We start from the raw sequence: 12,941 nt of genomic DNA on the forward strand, positions 1-12,941 counted from the left end.
TATGAGAGCACTGGGTAAAAGAACACATCAAATGGATTTATAAGGTGAAAATCTAAAACATACAAGTTGACAAAGAGCAAGCACACCATAAAGGCACACAGACTCAGTTACATCCAGTGACCAATTACAGAAACAAATTCAGTTCAATAACTTAACCCTGAATATATGTTTCTCTATGGGCCTTAAGCATCCTGCAAATTCACCTTCAACTTTATTTCATATCACAAAAACATTTTGTCTATATAGAAACTGTGGAGTTTGAGGAAACAACAGTTTTAATAGAACTGAATGTAGTATCTGATTTCACATATGTATAAAATCTAAAATGTGAATAATGTCTTAAAGGACATCTCTACTCACCAGATTTGTGATACTTCAATCTCTCCTTCTGATTCTTGGCAAGTGGTTATCTGTTTATCATTGAATACAGGGCCAGAGAACTTTCTGGATTAGTTCTATATTTATTCATTTATATTTATAAATTATTCATTATTATTTATATATTTATTACTAGAATATATTCATGTATTATTAAATAGTTGTATTTGGTACAACTTTAATTTTGAATTCAATGTAGGTTTCATTAAAACTATAAAATTCTTTCTAATACTTGAGAATACTCATACTTCAGATATGTAATGCTAAACCTGCAAAAGTCAGTTCAAAACATAAGCAGACTAAACAGATAATCTTTCATTTCTTCACAATAATAAAGCCTTACTTCCTGTATCTCATTTTTAGTGGTATGAATCCCTCCTCTCCAAAGGAGATTATTTAAATAAAAATGCAATATATTGAAATGATGCAAAGTCTGCTGATAACTATCTGAATGTGAGAAATATTTCTCTAAAAATTTAAATGGATTGCCCAGATTAATAAAATTAGTTTAAGGCTACAAATCATATCCCTTTTGAGCAATTAACAGTTATCTTTCAGGTAACATAATTAAGTATTCATTTGAAAATAATTCAAGGTTCTTGAAATAGATCTAAAGGAAAATTCAGCATAGATCTGATGCAAAGGATGGGGTGTTAAGAAAACTCACCATACACTCAGAACAGACTTTGCAAACCCCCAGTTATTTTAGCTCAGTAAAAAGACGGACAAAAAAGTTAGCTGTTTTCTTTTTTGCTTCTAATTTAAAAAGAAATAAACCTTTTTTTCTTACCACAGCGAATATCAAATTTACACAAAACCTTAGCTCATCAAATAGAAGCCAAGGTATAAAAGATTATTCAACATTACAGTAAAAACTTGATAAAACGCAGAGTACATCAAAGCTATTTCAGCAGCTGCTGCTACATTCTGGGCAAAAATATCCATGGGAGAAAGCCAAACTTTAAATAGGGTCCAAGGCACCCCTCCAATTTGCACCAGGGATATTTTATCAGCTCTGCTCATTGAAAGAGACTACGGTCCTAGAAATCAGATAGAAACGCTTTCAGGGCCCCCTGGTGGTGATTTATAGACCTCCGGCATCAGGTACAAATGACCCTGAATCAAATAAACCAAAGCAGCCAGGGCCCAAGACCAGGTTCTACAAACTAGTATCTCCTCTACATGACGCTTAGCATTTTTGTGTGTATAGTTTGTCTATCTCAGCCAGAGTTGATTCAATCTCTCTACATGTAGCCTACCACAAGAAAAATGTTTTTTCATTCCTCTCAATTTGCTACAACTTAAATAAAAGAACATTTAGTACCTTGACACAAATAACCCTCCCTGTCTCCCTCTTTAGATAATTTTAACAAAAAGCATATTGTACAACACTGTGCTTAAGTGTTGTGCAATACAAACTCATAAATCTGCATGGAATCTACTTATTCTCAGCACTGGCAAATGAATTACTGTCGGCTTAAATCTTTCAAGTGTCAATATGTTGTTAAGAGTGGTGGATTTAACAGGATAGAAAGGAGTATATAACTGATTTTCACCAGGAACTACAACCCAAAAAAAGGAGCTAATCAATGGCCTATAAAGTCTGGAATGCTCTACCTGGCCAGGTGAGGTTGATCCAATAAACCAGTCCTCTAAATCTACCAGAGAGATAGATGGTCCTATTGGTAGAAACAGAATTCACCAAAGAACCTGCACAAGGTGTTCAACACTTAGCCAAATATTATAATCAACTGAGAAATCTTTTATAATGAGGAAGCCAGCCTACTCCCAGAGATTCTGATTTAATTGGTTTGGAGTGAGGTCTGGACGTGAGTACTTTATAAAAGCTCCCCAGGTCACTCTTAAGGACAGTCAGAGCTGAGAAGCGCTGCACTATTCCTAGGGGCTCTAAGCTAGGCAGTCAGTCAGGCTGCACCCATGCCTGTCTGTGGCTGAGTCCAGACTACAAAGGGTCACTTCTCTCATTCAAGTTGCAAACAAAATAAAGCATAATCTTACCGCAATTTACATTAAAGTTACATTGTTGGAAAATTCTACAATGTTAAAATCATGCAAAAATACTTTGTATTTCTATGTGAAATGGAGTTCAGTGCCAAGCTCAGATAATTAAACACATAAGTACATATGAAAGTCACGTGTGAAGTGAGACAATACCTTGTATAGAAGACTGTCCTGTGAGCTGTAGGCAAACACTCTGTTCCTCTCCCACTAAACGCCTCCTACTATTTTGGGGTACAAACAAAAATGCTCCCACAGATTTCCAAAGAGCCTCCTAGGTGGCAGCACTGCCCCCACAAGAGGCAGGTAATACAGCCCTTGGCTTTAGTATTTATACACGCCGTGTGCACTCATAGAACCCTGCTTTTCCTTTATAATGATACAGCCACATGTAAATATTTGCTTAATGTCTGACACCTTCATACTCAGGGCACCAAGGGAACAGCGACTGTGTCTGCATTTTGCTCACCATTGTGTTCCTAGTGCTTTGCACGCTGCCAGCACACAGTGGGCACTCAATCAATTTTGCTGAATGAATGATTGAACATGATTCCTCTGGTGCTGAGTGCTGACACAGCAGACAGCTCCATGCATGGCTGTGTACTAGAGTCAGAAAAGGCACTAATGGGAGTCCAGAACAGTCAACAGGACTATTGCCTTGATTATTAGAGTTCATGTGTATGTTTCCTGTTGTCTTAGATCAGGTTGCTGTAACAAAATTCCATAGATTAGGTGGCTTATAAACAATGGAAATTTATTTTTTACAGTTCTAGGGGCTGAAAGTCTAAGTCAGGTTGCCAGCATTGTGAGGACCCTCTTCTTGTTGCAGATAGAGGATGTCTCATTGTAGCCTCACATGGCAGAGAGCAAAAAGCAAAGAAAGCTCTCCAGTGACTCTTATGAGGGCACTCGTGACCTCATCTATTCCCAATGGCCTCCCAAAGGCGCCACCTCCTAAAACCATCACATTGAGGTGGTAGAGCTTCAACATAAGAATTGGGGGGTGACACAAGCATTCAGTCCATAACATCTATTAAATTTAATGCATTGTTCCTTAAGAATTATGAAGTTAAGCTTGTACTCTCCAGGCTCATTGGGGTGCAAACATTGCAGAGTTTGACTTTTTTTTTAATTTTTAAAAAAAATTTTTTTTTTTGAGTTTGACTTTTTAAACTCTTACCCTGTCCTGTCAGATCCCTGTATCTGTTGTGTTGTGAGGTCCCTTAAAAATATTTCAGTTTGATTCTATAACTTTTCATCTTTAGTTATTTAAAAATCTAGCTCTTGAATATGTCAACCTCTTATTCAATTCAAATCTCTCACCTCCCTCTAGAGCAGTCTAGGTGTTCCTCTCCAAAGATTTGAAGAGGAGGAATGAGGCCTTTGTCTGTTACATTCTTCTTCCCTCCTCTTTCTTGTGCTTGTTCCTTGGGTATCACAGTGAGGAGAAGGAAGAGGAAAGAAATGTAGAGCACAAGGGAAAATAACTAACCATGTATACTTTTCTAGCACTTTTAGCTCCATTGCAATGCCTTATCTAAGAAAACTGATGGAAGATAAACCAATGCAGGGACTAAAGGGTCCACAAAACGTAGATGAGATTGATGTTGTAGATGTTCTGGAGCGGTTTACTGCATGGGACAATGAATGGGGCACGCGCCTGACAGGAAGATACTCAGAGGCTGCCACCTAGGGGTCAACTGGAAGATACGCGTGCATCACAGAAGGACCACCAATGCCTATGGGAACTTCTTAGGGAGTTCCTTGTCCATGGAAACTGCTGGGGCAGTTTGCCTCCCCCTGTGCCGGCATTGTGGTAAGGAGCTAGATAAGGGATGGTGACTAGAAAAATAGGTAGAGTAACCTCCCTATTGCCAATACGTGATTGTTTGCCTAAGAAGAAAGCACTTCCAAGTAACAACAACAACAACAAAAGGAGAACCAACTCACCATGGAAAATCAAGAAAAGTACAGTTGTACAGTACAACAGCTGGCATCCAGGGGCTGGCATCGAGTGAACATGCAAGAAGAGTTACTGACTGGAGGAGGGAGAGGAGGTGGGAGATGGTAGAGCTGAAGGATCGTCAGCAATAGGAGACAGGGGGCAAGCCGCAATGTCACTCACGCCTGACATGGATGGCACAGGTTCTGGTTCCTTGCTAGATTCACTTCTATCTACGCTCTTGAAAAAACGATCCAGTGATGTCTGCGTGGTAGCTTTTTTTTTCTCGTCACAGATGACACGGTAGCACTGGATTGCATTCTGAACAGCTGTTGCAACCTTCAGGTACCATTATATGTTTAGGTACTGTGTCTCAAAAACTAACAGGGCCTCCTCAGATAAAGAAAATCCCCTTGCCATTTCCTGTGTCGTGAATCTCTTTGATTCTTCAGTTACTTCTTCTTCCTCTTGTCTCTCTTCGTCCTTTCTCTGGGCCTCCAATTCCATCAGGTCTTCATTAGTAAGCTCCTCGTGTTGCACAGCAAGGAGTTCAATGAAGTCATCCTCTTGCAAATCTAGCTCCAGCTTCGGGCTAAGTGTCACTAAAGCTGCTGAAGACCTCTTTGGACTCCTCATCCACCTTCTCAAATCCACCAAAATCATGAATAAACTGCAGGCAAAGGTTCTTCCAAACCCTATTCATGGTGATGGCCATAACCTCACACCAAGCAAAGTCAATGTTTTTTATGGCCTTCTGGATGAGCAACAATACTCCTTCCAAAATTGCTGCAAGGTTGTTCCTGTTTTGTCACTTGCCTTTACTGCCTGACAAAAAGTATGACATAAATAATATTTCTTGAAAGTCGCTATAACCCCCTGGTCCATAAGTTGGATGAGCAACGTAGTATTCGATAGCAGATGCACTACTTTGACGTTGGGATGCAAGTCATCCATGAATGGGAGGTGGCCCTGAACACTGTCGAACAGCAAAAGACTGTTGAATGGGACGTCCTTCTCCAAGCAATATTTCTCTACCTCCAGGATAAAGTGGTGGAAAAACCTGGAAAATGGTCTGTGTAACCCAGGCTTTGGGGTTACTCTTCCACACAACAGGAAGAGAACCCTTGGCTATATTTTTAAGGGCTCTTGGGTTCTCTGAATGATGAACTAAGAGAGGCTTCAGCTTCATATGGCCAAAGCATTGCTACCAAACAACAGAGTTGGCCTATCCTTTGCTGCTTTATAGCCTGGCATCAACTTTTCCTCCTTACTGATGTAACTTTGGTCTGGCATCCTTTTCCAGTACAGTCCTGTCTCATCCACATTAAAAACCTGCTCAGGTAAGTACGCGCCTTCATCAATAATTTCTCAAAGTGTTTCAGGAAATTCCCGGGCAGCTACCGTACCTACACTCGCTCCCTCCCACTTACTTTTACCTTGTGAAGGTTGGCTCTAGCCTTGAACTAATGAAACCAGCCATGGTTGGCATGAAAAGATGCATCCTCTGATTCTTTGCCATGTTTCTTTTTCAAGTCTTCATAAAGGCTTTTAGCTTTCTCTTGAATCAGCATTAAGCTGAGAGGGACTCGATGCTGATGCTGATCCTGCATCCACACACTGAGAAGTTTCTCCATCTCCTCACTTTTCCACGCTTCTTCGATATTATTGTCGACATCATCGGCGCAGCAGACTTCACATGTTCCACGATCTCGTCCTTGTTCTTTAGAACCGTGCCGATGGTTGAACAATTCATGTTATAAGAACGAGCGATGTCTACCATCTTTTTGCCTTGCTCCACTCTCTATTTTCACTTTTGTTTCCATCCTTATTGCTTGGCGCTTCTTAGCAGTACCAGCTACATCACCGCTGCTTTTACGCTTGCTTCTGGACATCCTGGGCTTGAAATAAAGATACTGTACTACGTACTCTATACAGTATTGTAAAGTACACAAAAGCACAACCACTTGTAGCGGATGCACGCACATGACAATGTACGCCAGACATGTGAACTAACTTGTGTGACTGGACATGCGAATTCACGTCCGCATCTTTGAAAGTTTGCAACTTGGAGGTCAGTATGCAGGGGACTTACTGTATATGGCAGTAAGTATGTTCCAGACGGAATTTATTACTCCCATTACAGATCACCACCCCCACTCTACCCTCAATGAATACATCAACTCTATAGGTGACAGTTCTTCTTTTGATTAAATTAATCAGTAAATCTCTCCAGTTTTATCCTCCAAATTCACCCTTGATCCATACTTTTCTTTCCATTTTCCCTGTCATTAATTTATCCAACATAATTTAATTCAATTCACTGAGTACCTACTATGTGCTAGGCAGAGTTCTGGAACCGAAGGATAGTATCTCTGTCTTTAAGTAGCTCACAGGGTACTAGAAAGAAAGATATTCCAGAGAACACATTACCATCCAGGAGCATCAGTAGAAACACAATACACAGGCAGTCCCGAGGAGGGAGTGAGCAGCTCAGCCCACAGGGGTTTGGGGGAGCTCCCCAGAGGGGGGCTGCACTGAAACAGAGTCTTGAAGGATGAAGAGAAGGTAGCTGACTGGGGGGGGGGGGGCAAAACTAAGTGGAGGCAGGGAAGGAGGGGAAGGTGTGCCAAGCAATGGAGACCACATGGGGGCATGAAACAAGCACCATGAAATCCCATCACTTTATTCCTGGACTAGCAAAACAGCCACCAGCCAGTCTCAATTCCCTCCCGTATCCAATTCCTCCTGAACATTGCTGACAAAAAAGTCCTCCAAGAGCATAACTTTGGTCATCCCCATTGCCCTTCTCAAGAGCCTATATTGTCATACATTATGCCTAAACTTCAGGCTCTTACTTAAGGACCTTACAATCTGTTTCCACATTTCCTTATCTTCCCTATTACCTACCCAACTGCCCTCAAAAACTTCTAATGACTCTGCTCCTTTGCTGACAGGAGGTTCAACCCCACCTTACACCTCTGTTATGCCATTCCACAACCAAATTCTATCCATGCTTAGGACCCAGGTCCTGTGCCACCTGTTCTTGTTCCTCCTTTACCTGCTCCGGCTGCCAAGAATACTGGGCAATTGGCATCACAGACTCAGAATTTTATACAGAAAAAACATTCGCCCCATTTAGTCCATCTTCCCCATCTTTCCGTTGACATTCAAGCAGCAATCCATCCCTACCTTCACTCATTCAAGAGGTATTTGTGGGCCCTCTATTATATGTACTTCTTCTTAAACTAAATGTTCCCACTAAGCTCATTTTCCCTTTCCCCTTCCTCCTCTCCACCACTGTCCTCCAAGCTTTCTTCTCTTCCTGTATTCTATACAGCACATCTCAAGCTGGCAACTTCAGAAGCAGCCTCTACTCTTCCCTCTCTCTTAACTCCCTCATCCAACTGGTCACCCAGTTATGTTAATTCTTTCTCAGAAAATATATTGAAACTCACTCTGTTCCAGCCCCATGATCTTCATAATGTCCCTACTGAACCATTGCAACACCACCTGATTGATCATCTCACCTCTATTCTCTCCACTGCTGTCAGAGAAGTCTTCTCAAAACAGGGTGTCAAACATTTATTGAGGGTCTACATAAATCCAGGCACTGTGCTGGCATGGGAAGTCTAAATGGGAAGGGAGACATCTTTGACTTTCTCCAAAATTGTGAGCATGTTGACAGAGGGAGCTTTGGCTAATTTAACTTTATATTGCCAGCATATAGTCAATTACCTGTCACATCATCATGGATTCATAGTAGTTTGAAAGAATCAGTGAATGAATGGAAAGTTCTAAATGTCGGTGGTCTCTAAAGATGAATGAAACAACACTCCTGTCTTCAAGAATGGAAAATTAACTGTGAAGTAAAGACCCAGACAATAGGTGTAATATAGGAAGGTAGTTTGATAAATTGCATGAAATCAGTTGGTGAAGGGTCAGACTTCTCATAGTTCTCACTGTAGTAAAGCAGCTAGGTAGAGGGTTGGGGGGTAGCAGTTGCTTCCCTAAACTCATTCTCTGAAAGTGGCCCATTTTCAAAATTCTTTTAGGGAAATAAGTTGACCTGGTGGTTGTTAAAATTACTATGACAACACTACCCTGGGAAAGATAGGGTAAGTAAGCATGGGAGGAGGAGAGATCTTCGGTTGTAAAATAAAGAACCAGTAAAAATGACATGTTAGGAAATAAGATGTAGAACTTACCAGGTTCTGGCTGGTAGCCACTACCCTCATTTATTCACATGGATTATTTAGAAAATGGCAAAAATCCTGGGACAGAAAACAGATATTAGTGGAAAGACTGGTGAAATCTGAATAAATCTGTAATTTAGTTAATAGTAATTTGCCAGTCTTAATGTCTTAATTTTGACAAATGTCTTACAGCTACATGAGCTGTTAACATAAGGGGAAGCTGAGTGGTGGGTACTATCATTGCAAAATTTTTGTAAATCTAAAGTCATGCCAGGACTTCCCCGGTGGTGCAGTGGTTAAGAATCCGCCTGCCAATGCAGGGGACACGGGTTCGAGCCCTGGTCCGGGAAGATCCCACATGCCGCGGAGCAACTAAGCCCATGCACCACAACTACTGAGCCTGCGCTCTAGAGCCCGCGAGTCACAACTGCTGAGCCTGCGAGCCACAACTACTGAAGCCCACGCATCTAGAGCCTGTGCACCACAACGAAGAGTAGCCCCTGTGCAGCAACGAAGACCCAACGCAGCCATAAATAAATAAATAAATAAATAAATAAATTTTAAAAATAAATAAATAAAGTCATGCCAAATAAAAAGTGTATTAAAGTAAATCCCAATTCTGAACTCTTATTTCCACAAGGTACTGGAAGAGCAAAGTCAGTCTATGATTCTGTCATCAGTGGTCAGATTGGAGGGCTCAGGGGGCAGGTAGTCAAAGGAAGGTGTCTTTTTGAAGTTCTCACTTTCCCCCACCAATCCCTATACCTTTTCAAGCCTCCCTCCCCAAGCCTGGCCCAAGCCCTGGACTCTCCCCTGCATAGCTGCTCTTGTGGTCCTGTACTGTTATTTAATGGAATACTAAGGCTTGTCATTGCCAGCCTTTTCTCTGGCCTCAGATCTTTGCATGGCTGACTTTGGCTCCACAAAAATACCTCCCACCCTGAGTAGCATGCTGCCCTGGCCTCCTATCCGTCTCTCTCTATTATATGACATCATCTTGTTTTAATGTCTCTCCAGCATTTAGCTCCAAGAAAAGTTACGTTGTTCGCTCACTTATTTAACTGATTAATATCTGTTTTACTGTACTACTGTACAGTAGTACCTCTCTAGGCACTTAGTCCCTCTCTAGGCACTAAGCTCCCTGGAAACAAAGACCTTGTCTGTCTTGTTCACTGCTGATTCCCAGGGCCCGAAACAGTACCTGGAACAGAGTAGATTTTTTTAAATTACAAATGAATACACTTAGAGAAAGGTTATATACTCTAGTCCCTAGAACCACTGCAATAATCATGACCTGGAGAATTGTGGCAATGCTCCCTAAAATGCTCTCTCATTTTCATATCTGTCAGTTCATTGATGAAGACATTTCTCAAGCATCTGCCATCTGCTTAAGACAATACCGAGAACCAGGGTCAAGCCACATGAAGGGTGCAACACCCCACTTACTTACAGCAATGTAGCACTTTCCTACACACTAAAGGGTGGTTAACCTTATAGAAAATAGCATTTGAAAGTCCCTAGGAAAACGTTTCAAGCATCCAAATACAGTGATTAGAGAGTGAGTCAGTTATTTCTGACAAATTCTAAGGGATTTGTGAAATAGACTGATTTCTTTTCCCAGTGAAGTGAGGCTTTTTTTTTTTTTTTTTTTGAATGAGAAGAAATTTTGCACGGACAAATCTGCTTTTTATTATACAAACACTTGTCTAAGCCTTAAGGATCTCAAATGAAATTGAAAGAATGGTATGGGTAAGGAATATGGTCCATATTAAATTTAAATATTTCTAGTAGGCAGGTAAAAGACATCATCTCCACGCCCTGTTCTGCCTGCCTCTAGCCCAGTGTACATGCACAGTGGGTACTGAACGAAGGACTCCACTTCCAGACTAGGGTGTTTTTCCTGTCATGTACTTCCCTTCTCACTGCACAGTTTACCATGGTTGTTTTCCATGTACGTTCTGTAAGCTCCACAAAGGCGAGCCACATCGATCTTACCCACAGTTCTATTCTCAGAACTTAGCACACACCAATCACATACTCATAGCACAGATATGCTCGGAAAATAATTGCTAAATGAGTTAATAATTGAGAAATGAATATATTCTGGGGAGACAGACATCTGGGATGGGGAACCAAGGCAAAAAGTTCTAAAGACATTTACAAACATATACTAAATAGATATTAAGATAGGCCCTAGCAGTGAGAGACAAAAGGATTTTCAGAGGCACATGTTTTTAATTGCCACCTCTCCAAACCTCACAGATATTTTCTGAAGTCCAATCCAGTGATACTTATTTGTTTACCAGACCTGGTCTTGGAAATTCACTCTGTTAAAACTCCTACCCCCAATTTTGAGAGTTGATGCAAGGTTATCACCTCTCATCCCTTTCCTAAAAGTCTAGAAAAAGTGGCATCAATAGCCTTATATATGGCTACTGAAAGGTTGCCAATCCCTAAAATTAAGCACTTCCATGTACCTTAAGAAAGTATGGAAGATATTAGTTGTTGCACCTAAGAGTGATGGATGTGAATTTCAAAGTCACAGACCCAATATTCAGGTGTGTAATCATGTGAATATATGTTTATGTATATATAGAGAGAATTAGATATGTATGTATATTCTGTGCTCTTTCATGTGATCGTCAGGTATGACCACAAGAGGAGACACAGGAGAGGCTCACGAAAACAAAGTTTATTATACTCACAGGTACTAGAAGGAGGAGGCATGCCACACCATGCAGGGCCACATGGGAAAGCACCAGCATCCCATACAGGCAGAAGCGGCAGGACCAAAGGGAGAGCCTAGGCCACAGCCTTTACTGGAGGTTCCTCAGGAAAAGCAAAGCAAGGCAAAATAAACAGTTTGCAGTTGACTGGTTTAAATAATTTAGGTGGGCTGTAAACTATAGGAGTGGTCCATAGTTGCTTGGTACCTGGCCCTGGGATGATTAAGGCAGAGGAATATTGCCTCTTGGGGTACATGGGCCAGATGGAGGAGGTATGGCTCTGCATTACTTAGTTTGCATATTAAAGGCATGCTCCTGGCTGAGTCTTTTGCTCTCTCTAAAAACTGGCTAGTCCCTGGAGGAGCAATCTCTCTCCAGCCAGAGTTTTTTAAGATGTCAAAACTTCACAATATACAAAAAAATTTTTAAATATAAAAAATACAATGTATATAGACAAATATATAAACTGATATATATCAATTTAAACTGCCACATATATATTTAAACTGAGATATGTGTGTATGTATGCATGTATGTATATCTGTGTGCCTGTGTGTGTGTGTCTGTGTGCCTGTGTGTGTCTGTGTGTCTGTGGGTGTGTGTGTCTATGTGTGTGTGTCTGTGGGTGTGTGTGTCTATGTGTGTGTGTCTGTGTGTGTGTGTGTCTGTGCGTGTGTGCCAGTTTAAATTTCTGACTCATCCATTAACCCACCGAATTAGTAACAACTTAAGCACATCATGGTTTGTCTCAATTTCTAGTCCAATTCAACGTGATTTCTCAGTCAGTTTATTTACATTCTGTTTAAACTCCCTCCCAAGTTTTCTCCCTCTCTCTTCTTCCCTATGATTATGTCTAATCCCTATGAGCTCATGCTCTGCCACTCCAAGTGAACAAATTATTCTAGCTTTCATTAACCCTTCCAATTATCGTTCAGCTCAAATTGATTATTGCCAAGGGGAATTTGAGCCCATTAGGACCAATTTTTAAAGAAAAATGTGAATTTCCACAAGAACTATCCCAAATTTTTAATGTTGATAACATTTTTTTTTTTAATGTACCCTCTTCCACACACACAAAAATGTCTACTGGCCAGCCAGATTGTAATTTCTGTCCTGACTTCTGAAGGGTCTGTGGGTATGAGCTTTGGGGATTATAAACCTTCATTTTTCAAACTGCAGCCAATCCTTTAATAGAGTAGTAAAATCAATTTAAATGCATTCTAATCAGAATATTTAACGGACTCAGAATTTAGGATGGGATGAATGGTATCGAAGGAAAAACATCAAAGTGAAACAAGAATTAGGGTATTGCTTTGAGAAATGTTATATTTATGTGTGGATTACTGGGTAGCAAGTGACATGGAAAGTGCATTTCTCACTAAGGAGAGCGATCAAACAAGTTTGAAAACACACATATACGAAATTCAGGTACTACTCAACTTACATCGTCCAGGATCCAAAGATGGTAGGAACATAAGAATGGAGACTCCCTAAGGCCCTCTCCTCGGCCTTGATTTTTCCCACTTCCCCCGGAGAAGCTCACACTACCAAATGTCCCCAGTGCTCTGCAGGCTCGGGCACACCGGGAAGGAACACAGTGCAGAGCCAGGCCTACGTTCCCCTAGACGGCGCTGCAGAGAATCCGTTCTCCCAGGGTAAGACGGCGCACGCGCCCGGAAGCAT

General features: G+C 41.1%; 1 long non-coding RNA gene across 3 annotated transcripts in view; it reads right to left on the bottom strand.

The window, feature by feature from the left end:
- The window catches only part of LOC132368445 (uncharacterized), a 71,798-nt gene extending 58,878 nt beyond the window's left edge, over nucleotides 1-12,920 (bottom strand). For all 3 annotated transcript variants that reach the window (XR_009504087.1, XR_009504085.1, XR_009504086.1), the window contains exons 1-2: nucleotides 12,703-12,920; nucleotides 11,238-11,361 (exon numbers count right to left, since the gene is read on the bottom strand). This is a non-coding gene — a long non-coding RNA (uncharacterized LOC132368445). The remainder of the gene's footprint in view (nucleotides 1-11,237; nucleotides 11,362-12,702) is intronic.
- Between the last annotated feature and the right edge of the window lie 21 nt (nucleotides 12,921-12,941).

The sequence above is a fragment of the Balaenoptera ricei genome, chromosome 7 (assembly GCF_028023285.1).
Source record: "Balaenoptera ricei isolate mBalRic1 chromosome 7, mBalRic1.hap2, whole genome shotgun sequence".
In the NCBI taxonomy this organism is placed as follows: domain Eukaryota; kingdom Metazoa; phylum Chordata; class Mammalia; order Artiodactyla; family Balaenopteridae; genus Balaenoptera; species Balaenoptera ricei.